Below are 13,174 nucleotides of genomic sequence, written 5' to 3'. Positions count from 1 at the left end.
TAAACGGGGCTGAATTTAACAAAGGCGGTAAACAGTGGCGCCCAAATTGTCGCTCTCCCTCCCCAGCCCCCCCCTTTTAATCCTAAATCCTAGTGCGGAAACTCACACCTTTGAGCTATCCCATCAAGTTTTGGGTCAGTTCGCCAATTTTAAAATGTGCCATAGGTGACGACCACAAACCCTCCACAAAGACACTGCAATTGTGGGCCAATGTTTACATCCTTTGTTCCCCACAGTTACTGACTAACGCACCTTCACATGTTTTTTGCTGATACTTGGGGTCCCCATTGTCATTAAAAAAAAAAAGGAGGGAGATATTTATTTTTGGCCTGGGGGTAGGGGCTTTGAACAGTGGTTGAAATCTAGCGCACTTTGGCACAAACCCAGATATTTTCCCTCCCCAGAAATGTGAGGGCACCTGTGCTTCAGGGTGTTTAGTATAAGACCACAACACTTAACTTCAAACAGTCCACTGAATTACTGAGAGATGACTATTCATTTGTCACTTCCGTTTCCTTATCGGAGACTCAAGTCGCAGAGAAGGACACTGCTGTGCCCAATCGGACAAGCCATTCTGATTTTCTTTTTTTGGGGGGGGGGCATATAGGTACAGATGTAGGGTGTTCTGCTACTTCTGGGTTGTTACTCGTCTCAGCGTTTTCCAGCGATGCGGTTGCACTGAACCAAGAACAGCGTTGCTCATTTTCAGTACTATGTCTACTGAACACTTGTGAAATGTTACATAAGGAAATGGCCAACACTAATCTTCACGCTTAGTACACTCGTCATACAATGTTTCAAGCAGTTCATACTGAGCTCTCATTAACTTTATTATGGTGGAGCAAAGAGATGCTGTTCCAAGGTTTTAGTTTACTGTTAATCCCATTATTTATAATGTAATCTGGTAAACATATGTAGTCTCAGCTATTTATTCAGAAATATCTATTTTTCAAACATTGTCTCCACTCACAATCCGAGGTAGCTCTGTTATCACATTTTAGAACGGATGCCATCTACAATCAAAATTGACTTGGGCCATTTAGCTCCTGCTTGTATCCCACCCAAACCTGGCTAGGTGGACACCAACAACTGCCAAGAGCTACATTTGAATTCTCAGTTCGATTGGTGCCCTGTACACATACTTATGTGACATGTTTTTGCATGTGCATAAAGAAGCACATGCTTCTGGGAGACATTTAAAGCATATGGGTCCTACTTAATGGACAAAGTTAGCTAGCGTCTAATCGGAATTCCAGTTTCTGGGGCGTTATGATTGATACTGAGGAGGTGCTCTTAGCTCCCACTAATCATCTTTATTTTATCCCTGCAGCTGTAGATTTTTCCATTCCGGCGCTTGGTACATCTCAGATTTACACTTCTTTGACCAGCTCCTAATATTTGCCAATCTTGTCTATGACTGGGAACACCTGTATGTGAATAATAAATCAACAGAAGCAAGTCGTGGGGATTCCTTTAACCAATTTCAATTATAGTATAGTGGAAGGCTAGCTATTTTTGCGATTAGCTTAGCCAGATGCTTTACGCCTGTGCCAACACTACATGGGACACACCTGTCGGTTTTCCTCATATCCATTTGCGATGACCCTGATATAGGTCCACAGATTTAAATTGATTGTATATATTTACATGCGTTCATGCCCAATCGTCTCTGATGCAAATTGTCCGGAGAATGGTAAATGAAGTCATGTGTTCATGCCCAATCGTCTGCGATGCAAATTGTCCGGAGAATGGTAAATGAAGTCATTCAATGAAATTAAATGTTTTCAAATAAGGTAATTACTGGGCTCCATCTGATCTTCTCAACTAGTAAAGGGTGCACATATAAAGGGCACATTTTAATTGAAATTTTTTTTAATTCAGCCGATTTGATGCACCTTAATATTCAGAAAATCTTTGTATCCGCCCTCACTCCTGAAATCGGCGTGTTCGCTCCTTGAGCTCCCCTCTAATTCCCGTGCCTTCTTCCCCACTCTAACCATCTGCACTCCACATATACAAACACACACAGGCACACTCCTCCCTCACCTCCTCACTAAAAAAACTATTGTACAACATGCAAACAGACAAACTGCGTGCACTTGTGTGTGCCGGGGCACGACGGATGGCTCGGCATGGTCTTTCTAAATCAGTCTTTTAATTTTCGTTACTGTGGTTTGCGTTGATTCAAACTGATGCAACAGGGAGCACGTGTCTGTAATTTTTCACTCTAGGAATTCTAGGTACATTTAGCATCAAGTGCAACATTTATGATAATTTCCGTTTTTAGGCCACTATCTTGCTTCTGATGGTCTGTGCACTGTATACTATTGAAAACTGAAAAGCGTTCAAATGTGCGTGCAAATAATCCTGGGCCATTTCATTAAGAACTCTACAGGGATTCCTCAAGTCTTGTGCTAATGTTGCTGCCACTTTAAAGAACCAGGCACAACAGGCAAATTCTTAAATGATCAAAGAAGGTATTTTATTTACAATATCCAATTTTGTTTAGATATGAAGTGTTCTTCCTTCCCCACAGCATGACTAATCTGTAGGTTGAGGCACTGATTTGAATTGCTAACGGTGAAAGCAAAGCTAAATTAAAAAAAAAACCTTTGAACAACTTGCCCATGTGTGCCTTGTTAAGTTCTTTAAAATAGTAGGCAATGGTGCTTTACTCCTCATGCAAAGTAGACTGCATCGCACAACGCTTTTTGCATTGACGTTTTACTTGGTAGTACGTTGTTTCAGAATGTTGTTCTAGGTTTTCCTACAAATTTACACGGATTTCATTTCAATTAAAACTTAGCTTTGTAAGGCATATCCGTTCACTTTTCTGCAATGAATCTGTCTATGTAATGGGCCAAATCTTAGTGGACCTGCATAGATAAGGCGAGGCACAAGGATGTTGCCTGTTTCAAGTTCTGTTCACTGTACATATGTTTTCTGCAGCAGCTTTTCTGTTTGTCTCTGTACAGGTCTTATGCGACTGGGTTTTATACATTGTTCTGCTCCTATTCATGTGTTCTCTTGGCACGCCAGCAGACTTCATAGGGGTGTATTTGATTAGTTTGGAGAAGGGGGCTAATGCCGAATAGCATTGCTGTTGTGTTGGTTTGTGCAGTTGGGAACTACCTAAGTACTGCTTGTGGGTCTGTAGGTGAAGTATTCCAACACAAACTGGAGGGGTGATCTGTGAGAGCCCATTAGGAATGGGAATTAGATAGGATTTTGATTCGTTGATGTAAGAGGTGCATCTTTCTGATGGATGTTGGAAGGAGTGTGCCATTGCCATGCTTGGGTGGCTTCGCTGGCATGCAGTTTGTTTTGAATCTTAGAATTGTAGTGTTTGTGTCAAGATGAGTCATTGGTGACCTTGGTGAAAACTTGGAGAATCCATCTGGTTCCTACCAATGTCCTAGTAATGGTGAGTTCAGATGCCCCTGAAATGGGCTGGTAAATCGCACTGGAGAGGTATGGCTATCGTGAGCTACTGGTAGCTCACCTGAGGCTTCCCAGTAACTCTTTGATCAGACCCCAAAATGAGCACTGTGTTTATTTTGGTGTCTGAAGTACCTGGGACATTTCCCCTGCAGTCAAAGGCTGTGTGCACAGTGAGAGGAGGGGCTGCATCTGGGCTTGAAGGGCTTGGCCAGCGTCCCAACATGGGGTTAACAATCAGTAACAAAAGTAAATGGGAAATGTGTGGTGTGGCCATTGTCACCAAGAGGTGCAAATGATAGTGGATTAGAAAGGGCCTGCATGCATAAATCTACATGCTGTGTAAAACAAAGCTGGGGCTGTGATTGTTTCACTGTGCTTCTTTAGATTTATTTCAGCTAGCATTACTTTTCATGCTAGTAATTGTAGGCTTTCAATCAGAATGGGGGTAATAAAGATACAGCTGTAATCGTTTTTTCAGCACGCGTTTGTGTGCATAGAAAAATAATCCATGCAAGTCCCAGCTTGCAAGAAAAAAGGTACATCTCGCTTTGCGTGTTTATGGTGAAACTGAATTATTTTTATATTTTCAGATATTGAGTTCCTGGTTTTAAAGCTCTCGTACCCTAACTGTATCAAAGCTTAGGATGGAAAATAGCGTGATATGGAGGAGCCCACCTCTATGAATGTCACAAAACAGGAATTCAAGCGAAAACTGCATTCTGCTGCTTGTCCACTTGCATTTATAAAACTAAACAGGAATGAACAATACCAGGACTTAAAAAAGCAATGTGAGATATTTTATAAAACAATAGCTGGCCTTAAGTGGGAAATGTGAGTAGTGAGATATATACATATATATATTTACTAAGTAACAGAGCACTGTACAAAATAGTGTAGTGAATACAGGGAGAGAACATAGAGGTGAGACATGGGATGGTAGAACAATTAACAGGGTTGATCCCCTTTTGGCTATGTGCACAAATCGCGAGAGCTATAGAGATCTATGGGGAACCTCTACACATGTTCAAATTCTGGCAAGGGATTTCCAGCCTTTCCATACTTGGCTGAAATGGTGCAATGTATGAGCATTGTTTTTGCAAAAGTTATGCAAAACATATAAATTACAAGTAATTGTCTAATACATGCGCAATTCCAATTTGTCGGAGAGTTGCATGTGCAAGCCAAGCATGGCCCATTGGTCATGCACCAGAATAACATTATTCTTGCAGGGAGAGGCAGCAATCCTGTAAGCTGTTCATTTTGATACTGCCTCCTTCATAAAAGGGAGCATGGTGGCATGTCGCCATCCATTCTGAATACGTCACCCCTCATTACAACCATACTCTGCTTAAAATTTTAATTTAAAGACTCATATGTTGTCTCATGTGGGCACGGTACAAGTCCTCACTATAAAACTGAATGTTATTTTAGCCCTGCCATTTACACTATTCTTTTTGCATATGACTGGATCACATGGTTTCCCAAATGTTCTTTTCAATCTTGCCAATTATTGACATAAATACGTTTACGGGTAATCAACAAAGTAGGCTTTGGCTTACTTTTCTTTGGTGGACTTCTTTGACCTATTGAGCAATGTTTATGAATTAGGGTTATGCTAAACAGGCAATGGATTATATTTGTTGACAAAGCAGAATGTGTTATATGCTGGATTTTGTTTTAAAGCCATATACTACATTTATTGAAAAACTAGTCAGATTGCAGACTCACCATCCAACAAAAGGCAAAAGATGTACCATTTCCATCCAGAGTGGGAAACAATTTTTTTTCTTCCAGTTTAAAAAGAGAATGTGCATCTTTAATCTACGGTGCCCAAGTTAAGTGGGAATAAAATAGTAACATTGATAGGAATGTCGCAGTAATATACACCGATTATGCAAATCATTTTCCAAAAGGAATTTGCCTGCAATTCTGAAAAGTAGGTAAACTAAATGCTGTAATCCAAATGCTGTTACAGAGCCGTTCTCCAAAAGGTGCTAATTATTTAGTGAAAAACAAATGCTCTTTTTTTTACAGATGGTGCAGTTGTGAAGGGCACAGTGACTAGTCTGTTGTAAGCAGGTTTAAAAACTGTCCTAAATGTATGTCTGCCTTGCCGTGTGCAATCACTATGGCTAAAAAGGTATCTGCACTATCAGCCAATGTGAGTGCCTGTCTCTGTGAATCTGCCTTTTTCAGGTGACCTTCCTGAAATCAAAACCTTGATCCTGTCTGACAGCATCTGAGTGTTGTTGCTGTTTCAAGCTTTACACCAGATTAGTGAGCACTTGTGGTTAGCATGCAGGTTGAATGTCCCAGTTTTCCTACTTCTGAAATGCTTACATTTTTTAGGAAATGGTATCTAATAAAAAATAAACATGTTTTGAAGTTATTGATATATTATTATATTAATATCACACTAAATACATGTATTCCTTTATTATATTGCCCAAAAATATCTTGGTTGAAATTTTCATACTCATGGATATGACCACCCTGGTATCGCCCGCCTACTGGCCAGTCGCTACAAGTAGCTCTTGCCAACGAAAAGGTTGGAGGCCCCTGATCGAAGTGGACAGGCACCAGTGTATACCAAATAACAGATGTGTGAAATGGCTCCAAGAGGAAATGGTCATCAGGAGAAACCTTGGTGGGACACATGGGAACAATTTCCAGCCAGCCAATGTGCAGTTGGACACTAGTGAGCAGAAACAGAATGCTTCTCCTGGGAGCATTTGTAGCTCAAGGTAAAAAGTAGACTGGTTAGTGAAGGGTGAAAAGAGCAATAAGCTGCATATAGCAAAGAATAAGAAAACGCATTCAGTCAAAGCAACTTGTACTGCTGGCCTCTGCAAACAGCGTTGATGTCACTGTTTCACTTTTCTGTTGCCCCAATAGGAAAACCACAGGACTGCTTTGTGCTTGCCTTAGGTTGGCAAGCTGAGAGCACCTCCCTCTAACTGGCTCGTTTGGCAGGCTTCAAGTGTTCTGGTTAGTTTCACCCTGAAGTCTATCCAGTGTCACCAGCAGGCCTCTGACCCCTCTACTACAGCACACCGGCCAAAATTACCCTGCACCTGGCGTGTGGGGAAGATCCATAACTTTAGCTTCAGAATGTTGCTGTAATCCTGCAGGCATTTCCTCATAGGGAGGTTGGATCAGACAATGAGCCTAAGGGTAACATTTTAGCGTGTATTGCTCAGTGTCCCACAAAGCAGGGTGCAATGTTTAGCTGCAAGGGGTACCGTGACTGCAGGCTTGTGAAGTGTGCTGACAGTGAAAGAGAAAGGTTTGTAGGGGATGACAGTAGGCAGATGAATCCAACAACCTCTACAGCATCGTTGGGCCCTTGCGGTCATTTGAGAACAGCTCAAAATACAAGGACCTAGTTTGTTGCAGCCTAACATTGTGTGCCATGGGAAGGTATTTAAAGGCTGCTCACGTTAGATGGATGACCGGTTTATGTGCTTTTGTCTATGGTGCCAGATTATGACTGTGCTATGGCAGGAGGGACTTCAACCTTTGCCAGTGAGCTGGGTGACTCATCCGGTGGCTTGGAGGTACCCAGTGCCAAAAAAGTGTGCTTTGCCAAACAAGTGTGCAGTAGTTACCTCATATTAGGGGGTTATCCTTACTAGGGCCTGATTAAATTAGATTGAGTTGGTGTGGATACACAGAGACACTGTGCACAAGATGTATACTGTCCCCCGCAGTCAGGAACTGTCCTGCTCCTAAACAGATGCTTGCATTGTAATACCGAGAGTGGACTGCCTTTTTGTGCACAAAGTTGATGTCCTGACTGGTTTCTTTCCAGCATTTATGATTTATAACAATTGATTTTTCAGATGGGTGTCAATAGTTTGCATAGTTGGAAGCTAACTCAAAAAGCTACAAAACAACCAACGTTTTGGGCTGCCTCTTTGATTGCCTGGTCATTATATTAAATTCTGAGTTTCTATTAAGATCCTAGTAACTTGATGCATGTCTAATTGTAGTGTGCTAATATGGCGTTGTATTGACATGACTCCTACCTCCATGTCAGACAGCACCATGTGTCTGCCTTTGACGTGTGGCAAGTAAAACGATGTATGTGCATACAGTGACAACATTTAGATACCGTTAAGATTAACTGATTTATTGAAGCAAAACATACGAAATTCGGCAGATGTAGGAAGTGACTATGGTCTTGATTCTGAGCCTCCCCCCAAGCCCCTCATTGCTGTCATTGCTAATCTCATCTGTGCTCATGGGCTCAGCAATGGGGTACTCTGAGGTAAGGTTACATCTTACCCCACCTGCATTAGTAAAATACACATGGCCTACTGGCCATGGTCTTCTGCTTTCGCCACAGCCCTTTTTGTCCCAATTAAGGTAAAATACCTAGGTCCAGAGTCCTTTAGTAGTAAATGGCCATGGCCACTTTTCACCATTTAGGGTAGAAAAACTGTGGCCACCCTGCACCCCTTTGTCATCCTCCGACTCTGCCTGTCACCCCTCCCCTTTTTTGTTATCCCCCTACTCCTCATTTCTTCCTGTGATGCATTTGATATTTCCACAACCTATCCATTGGAAAGATGACTTACAAAGACCACTTGCACCCCCCCACACCCAACGTTCGTGTACTACTAAATAACTTTACATTTGGTGTTCCATTTACATATGTATTCATAGAAGAAAAAAAGCTTTGACAAACATTTAACTAGGCATGACTCGTGGAAAATCCAAAATGTATTGTTGTTCGGGTGTGTCTGCAATCAACAACCTCCAACTTAACATTATATGTGTTCATACAAATTAGAGTTCCTGGGATTTACTGCAAAACCAGGATAACTTCACAACCAAATTCCATACTTTGTAGTTCAAAACATGTGTACAATTCCTTAAATGTTGTTCACCAACAATTTGAACACTTTAAATAATTGCTGACGCGTTTTGGATTAAACATCCATCATCGGGGCTTGTGTTCTCATCTAAATTTAGTGAGCTAACATAATCTTTTTCATCTGTGTACCTATAATGCATGGTAGATGAAGGCCTAATCATTTTGTAGTTTGTTTGATAAAGCTTTTACAAATTGACATTTCCAGTTTTCCTATGCAAAAAGTACATATGAACTTAAATCATTTTTAACACTAACCTCCAGTGTATATAACTTTTAAAAACTTGCTTGATGTGCTCAAATAGGTTTAAAAGTTACATTTTATTTATTTGCATTTGGTAAGCGCACTTGCAGCCCATAAGGCATTGAGGCGCTGTTACAGAGGAAACACAGATTTGAGATTACATACAGGTGCCAGAAGGCTCTTAGTTACAGTATTGGCAGGCATATAGGCAATGGAGGATATAGATTTAAAGAAAAAGTTTGGTTTTGATAGCTTTACGAAAGGCTAGGTGGGACTCAATGAGCCTTAGGTGAGGAGGCAGGGCGTTCCAGTGCGTGGCTGCTAAGGTGGGGAAGCTGGAGCCACCGGCCCGCACTTTCTGTGAGGTAGGCGTAACAATGGTGTTGGCATAGATAGATCTGAGCGGTCTTGTGGCGGAATGTGAGTACCGATGACCGCACAACTTGCTGATAATGGTCAACCATGTACATTCCCCTTTAGGGCCCTATGGAGATATTTGGGGGTATTCTCCTGGCTAGCTTCAACACTCACAGATGGAGAACACACAGCGTGACTATGTTTATGGAATTATTTTCACAACAGACCTTATGAATTATTTACAAGAAGTGACTAGGACAGGTGGGATAATGAAGTCTTAGTCTAATTTGTTACAACAGGTTGGAGTTATTTCAAGGCTACTGTATACTCTGGAGGTTAGTGTCAAATCAGTTCATATGTAATTTTTGTATAGGAAAACTGGAAATTATAATTTGTAAAAGCCTTATCAAACAAATTTCAAAAGTATTAAGCCTTCATCTGTTGTGCTGTAGGTACACAGAAATGATTGTTACCTCATTGAATTGAAAAGGGAACACAAGCCCCGGTGATGGATGTTTAATCTGAAATGCGTCTGCAATTATTTAATTGTACACATGTGCTTGAACTACACAATAGGGAATTTGGTTGTGAATGTATCCTGGATTTGCAGTAAATCCCAGGAACTCTAAAACTTGTATGAACACATCTACTGGGTAATTCATGGCGTAATTGTGCGCTGAAATGTGTGGCAAGTGTGAAAAAGCCACTGCACGCGTGCAATTCACACGCAAGCGATTCATGGAAGGCTCTGCGTGTGGCTTTCCCAGGAGCTGTGCCACATTAGTGACTATCCAAATGCTGTGCGCGACACGCACAGCGAAAGCACACAACTCCTAGCGCACACACCTAAGAAGGGGGTGGAACACGCGGAATGGGGAACAACGTGTGAAAATGTGGGCGTAATCGGCGAAGTACCGCTGGGAAATACATGCAATGCCCACATGCTCACGAACAACACGTATTCATGGAATTGAATAGGGAAAATCTGTGCACACCAAAAGACAAGCACATGCGTAAAATACGTCCGCTACACGAAAGCAGGCGGAAGTGCCCCTGTGCAGTATAAAAGTGCGCACAAACAAGCATATACAGCTATGATGAATGTCCCATTTCTTGCAGCAGTGATTGTGGGACACGGCAGGTGGAGGAGAATAGCCAGGCCCTGTGTTTCTTTTGCCCAGGACCAGCCTTTTCAGGATGCCTGATGACCAGGTCTATGGCAGGTATAGGTTTCCACCTCATATCATCCTAGACCTGGTCACTGAGTGGGAGGATGACCTCACCGCCCACCTTGTGCTCCGAAGCACTGAGCCTCTTGGAAAAGGTGCTCAATGTACTGCATTTTTTGGACACTGGGTCATTTCAGCGGACAACTGTCATAGTCGGGGGGGCATCTCACAGCCCATGCAGTCACGCTGCCTACACCAGGTGTTGGCAATCATGACTGTGCTCCCCTCGGGCACATATACATGCCCAGAACACCAGGACTTCTACAGGGTGGCACACTTCCCAGAAGTGCTCAGTGCCATAGATTGCACCCATGTGGCCCTACGTCCACCTAAGGCCACTGAGAACCTCTACCGAAAGCATTGGCATTCCATCAATGTGCAGGTTGTATGCAATGTTATATTATGTTATTTGGCATTTGTATAGTGCCTTATGTATCATTGGTATGGGCTCAAAGTGCTGGTAGGCTGAATGCCCTTGGGAACTGCAGTTCAAGTCAGTTGAGAGAGATAGTCGTAAAGTCTGTGGACACACCAGGTATGTGTGCAGCTGGTGTAGTTGCTGCATGATAGCTGTTTCTTAGCGTGGGTGGGCGGACATCCAAACTGAGTTCTGGCTGCGTTAGGCCTGAGGAGACGCCTAAGCTAGCGGGTATCTGCTAGCTAGCTGTGTTTTATTAGGATGATTGGTAGTTTGATGGGTCATGTTAGTATGAGAACAGCTTTACTGAATGTGTCATAGTACTGCTGTGTTCTATTTGAATGGTGGTGTATAGGAGAGAGTATGCATAGTAGTGTGATATTGTGGTAATCAGTAAAGTGTATGCGACCAATGCCAAGGGAATCATCATCTGTCTATGCAAGCATGGCAATACATGGCTCATTGGTGAGTATAAATGCCTGTGCACATGCATGTCACACACAGACAGATACACCAGCCCAACTAATGGCAACCGTTATCACCTCCCCAGGGGACAGTGCCTACCCTCTGAACACCTACATGATGATGCCAATACGGAACCCCACACCACCCAAGGTAAGATACAACACGGCCCATATTGCAACCAGGGCCCTATTGGAACGCACATTCAGAGTGCTCAAGTCACGCTTCCGCTCCCTTGATTGCTCTAGTGGGCAGCTACTATATGCAACCACAGTAGTGTGCAGGATAATTGTGGCAGCATGTTTCCCGCACAGTGTTGCAACACGGGGGCGTACCGTTGAACATGGTGGTGCCCTCACATCCCCAACCACATGCACAGGTGCTTTGCATGGGAGGGGACAGGGCATGTGGTGAGGCAACACGTACCCAGCTTGTGGCCACATTCTTCACCTAAACTCCCACCTCAGCGGAGTGCGCACAGGCCTGGCACATACCAGGTGACAATTGATGATAAAGCGACAGTCAACTGTCATAACCTTACCACCCTTAGAATGTGTCCACGGAGGTGCTACATTGTGTGCATCCCTAGCTACTAGATAACCAATCCTGTGTGACCAAAAGGAACACATGCAAGGTGCATATCCCACCACCCCCCCTGAAAAACAGGGCATGTAAATACTTAAACCCTCCCACCCCCATGACTCCCTGTCCTCCACACCATGGCATGCAATAGCAAAACAGCAAACCAAATGCACAACACATGACACAATTGTCATGAAGTTCTATGTTAGGAAAGTAAACAGGCAGTAGACAATTACACCTGACATGGAATATGAGTGACCAAAACCGCCCACCCAGAGAAAGTGGCACAAATGCATGCCACCAGCGGTACTAGCAACAAAAGTCAAAATGCCAGTTGCCATGCACATTGGCCAATAGAAACACTGTGTGCTGTGTGTGTGTGTCCCCTGCAACACACCGCTCACCAGACAGCACAGTGAGTCTGCAGTGCGTTGGTGAAAGCCCTTGAGCATCATGAAAAATAAGTACAATCAACCAAAAGTACCCTGTGTTGTATGTATACGATCAAGGAATTGAAAGTGATCATGCACTGCAGGGACACAGCATGCCTGAGAAGGCAATCTGGGTGCGTGTAGTTGTTGGTGTGGGGGTGTGTTGTCTGAGTGTGTCAGTAGGGGCATGCACTGAATACATGCATGTGAAAAGAAGTGACCGCCCGTATTCTGTACACATCACATGTGAATATTGCCCCTGTGTACCCTATCTCTGTGTTAAACCACACCAATCCACTGGCACCTCAAAAGCAAACACAACACAGGATCATCCATTGACCAGCAGAACACATCATGTACAGAGACCCCACATCGACAATGTCAGACAGTGACCAATCACTGTAGCCCAAGTGTCCCAATGTGACATTGATGATGGAAGGGATCAGTGTGGTGACAGTGTGTGTTGCACAGCCAAAGGGTGCACGGTACCACCAGCAGGAAGTGCATCAACAACATAGACAGGCAAGTCATAAAAAACATCACAAGCAACATGATGAAATTCATAGTCAACAAAATACTCACCAAAATGAAGTGCAGACATGCTTTGGAGAAACCATCCGGAATACCCACTAGGGGTGTATACCCAAGTTGGACTGCAGACTGGCCACAGTTATGACGGAAGCCCAATGCCCCTGTGTAAGATGCTGTCACACTGATCCATCCTTGCAAGCCCCTGGAAAGGGGAAGCAGGAGTGGCATATGTGTCAGGACCCCAAGCCACAAACACATACGTGAGACAAGCCTGTATGGGCCCAGCTGGAACACACAGTGGATGCTTTCAAATGCCACAAAGCACCACACTGTCACATGAATGCACAATAGATACACAATAGAAACAAATAATAAAAATGACCACGTATGACCTGGGGGGGTGGGCAGGGGAAGGCGTCACCCAGGAGGGCGGAGGTACACCCACATGTGTTGATGTTGAGATAAAAAAAAACAATCCTCCATGGGCTCATGCCTGCATGGCCTCAACTGTGTAAGAGATAAGTCGTCATCACCCTCTGGATGTCAATCAGAAGGTGAACGTGGCACAGTTGCCTTGCCACGCCTATCTGCAGCAAGCATGCG

The sequence above is a fragment of the Ambystoma mexicanum genome, chromosome 10, assembly GCF_040938575.1.
Source record: "Ambystoma mexicanum isolate Mex_15411 chromosome 10, UKY_AmexF1_1, whole genome shotgun sequence".
Taxonomy (NCBI): Eukaryota; Metazoa; Chordata; class Amphibia; order Caudata; family Ambystomatidae; genus Ambystoma; species Ambystoma mexicanum.
The sequence above is the reverse complement of the archived record's forward strand: the minus strand, read 5'-3'. Positions refer to the sequence as shown.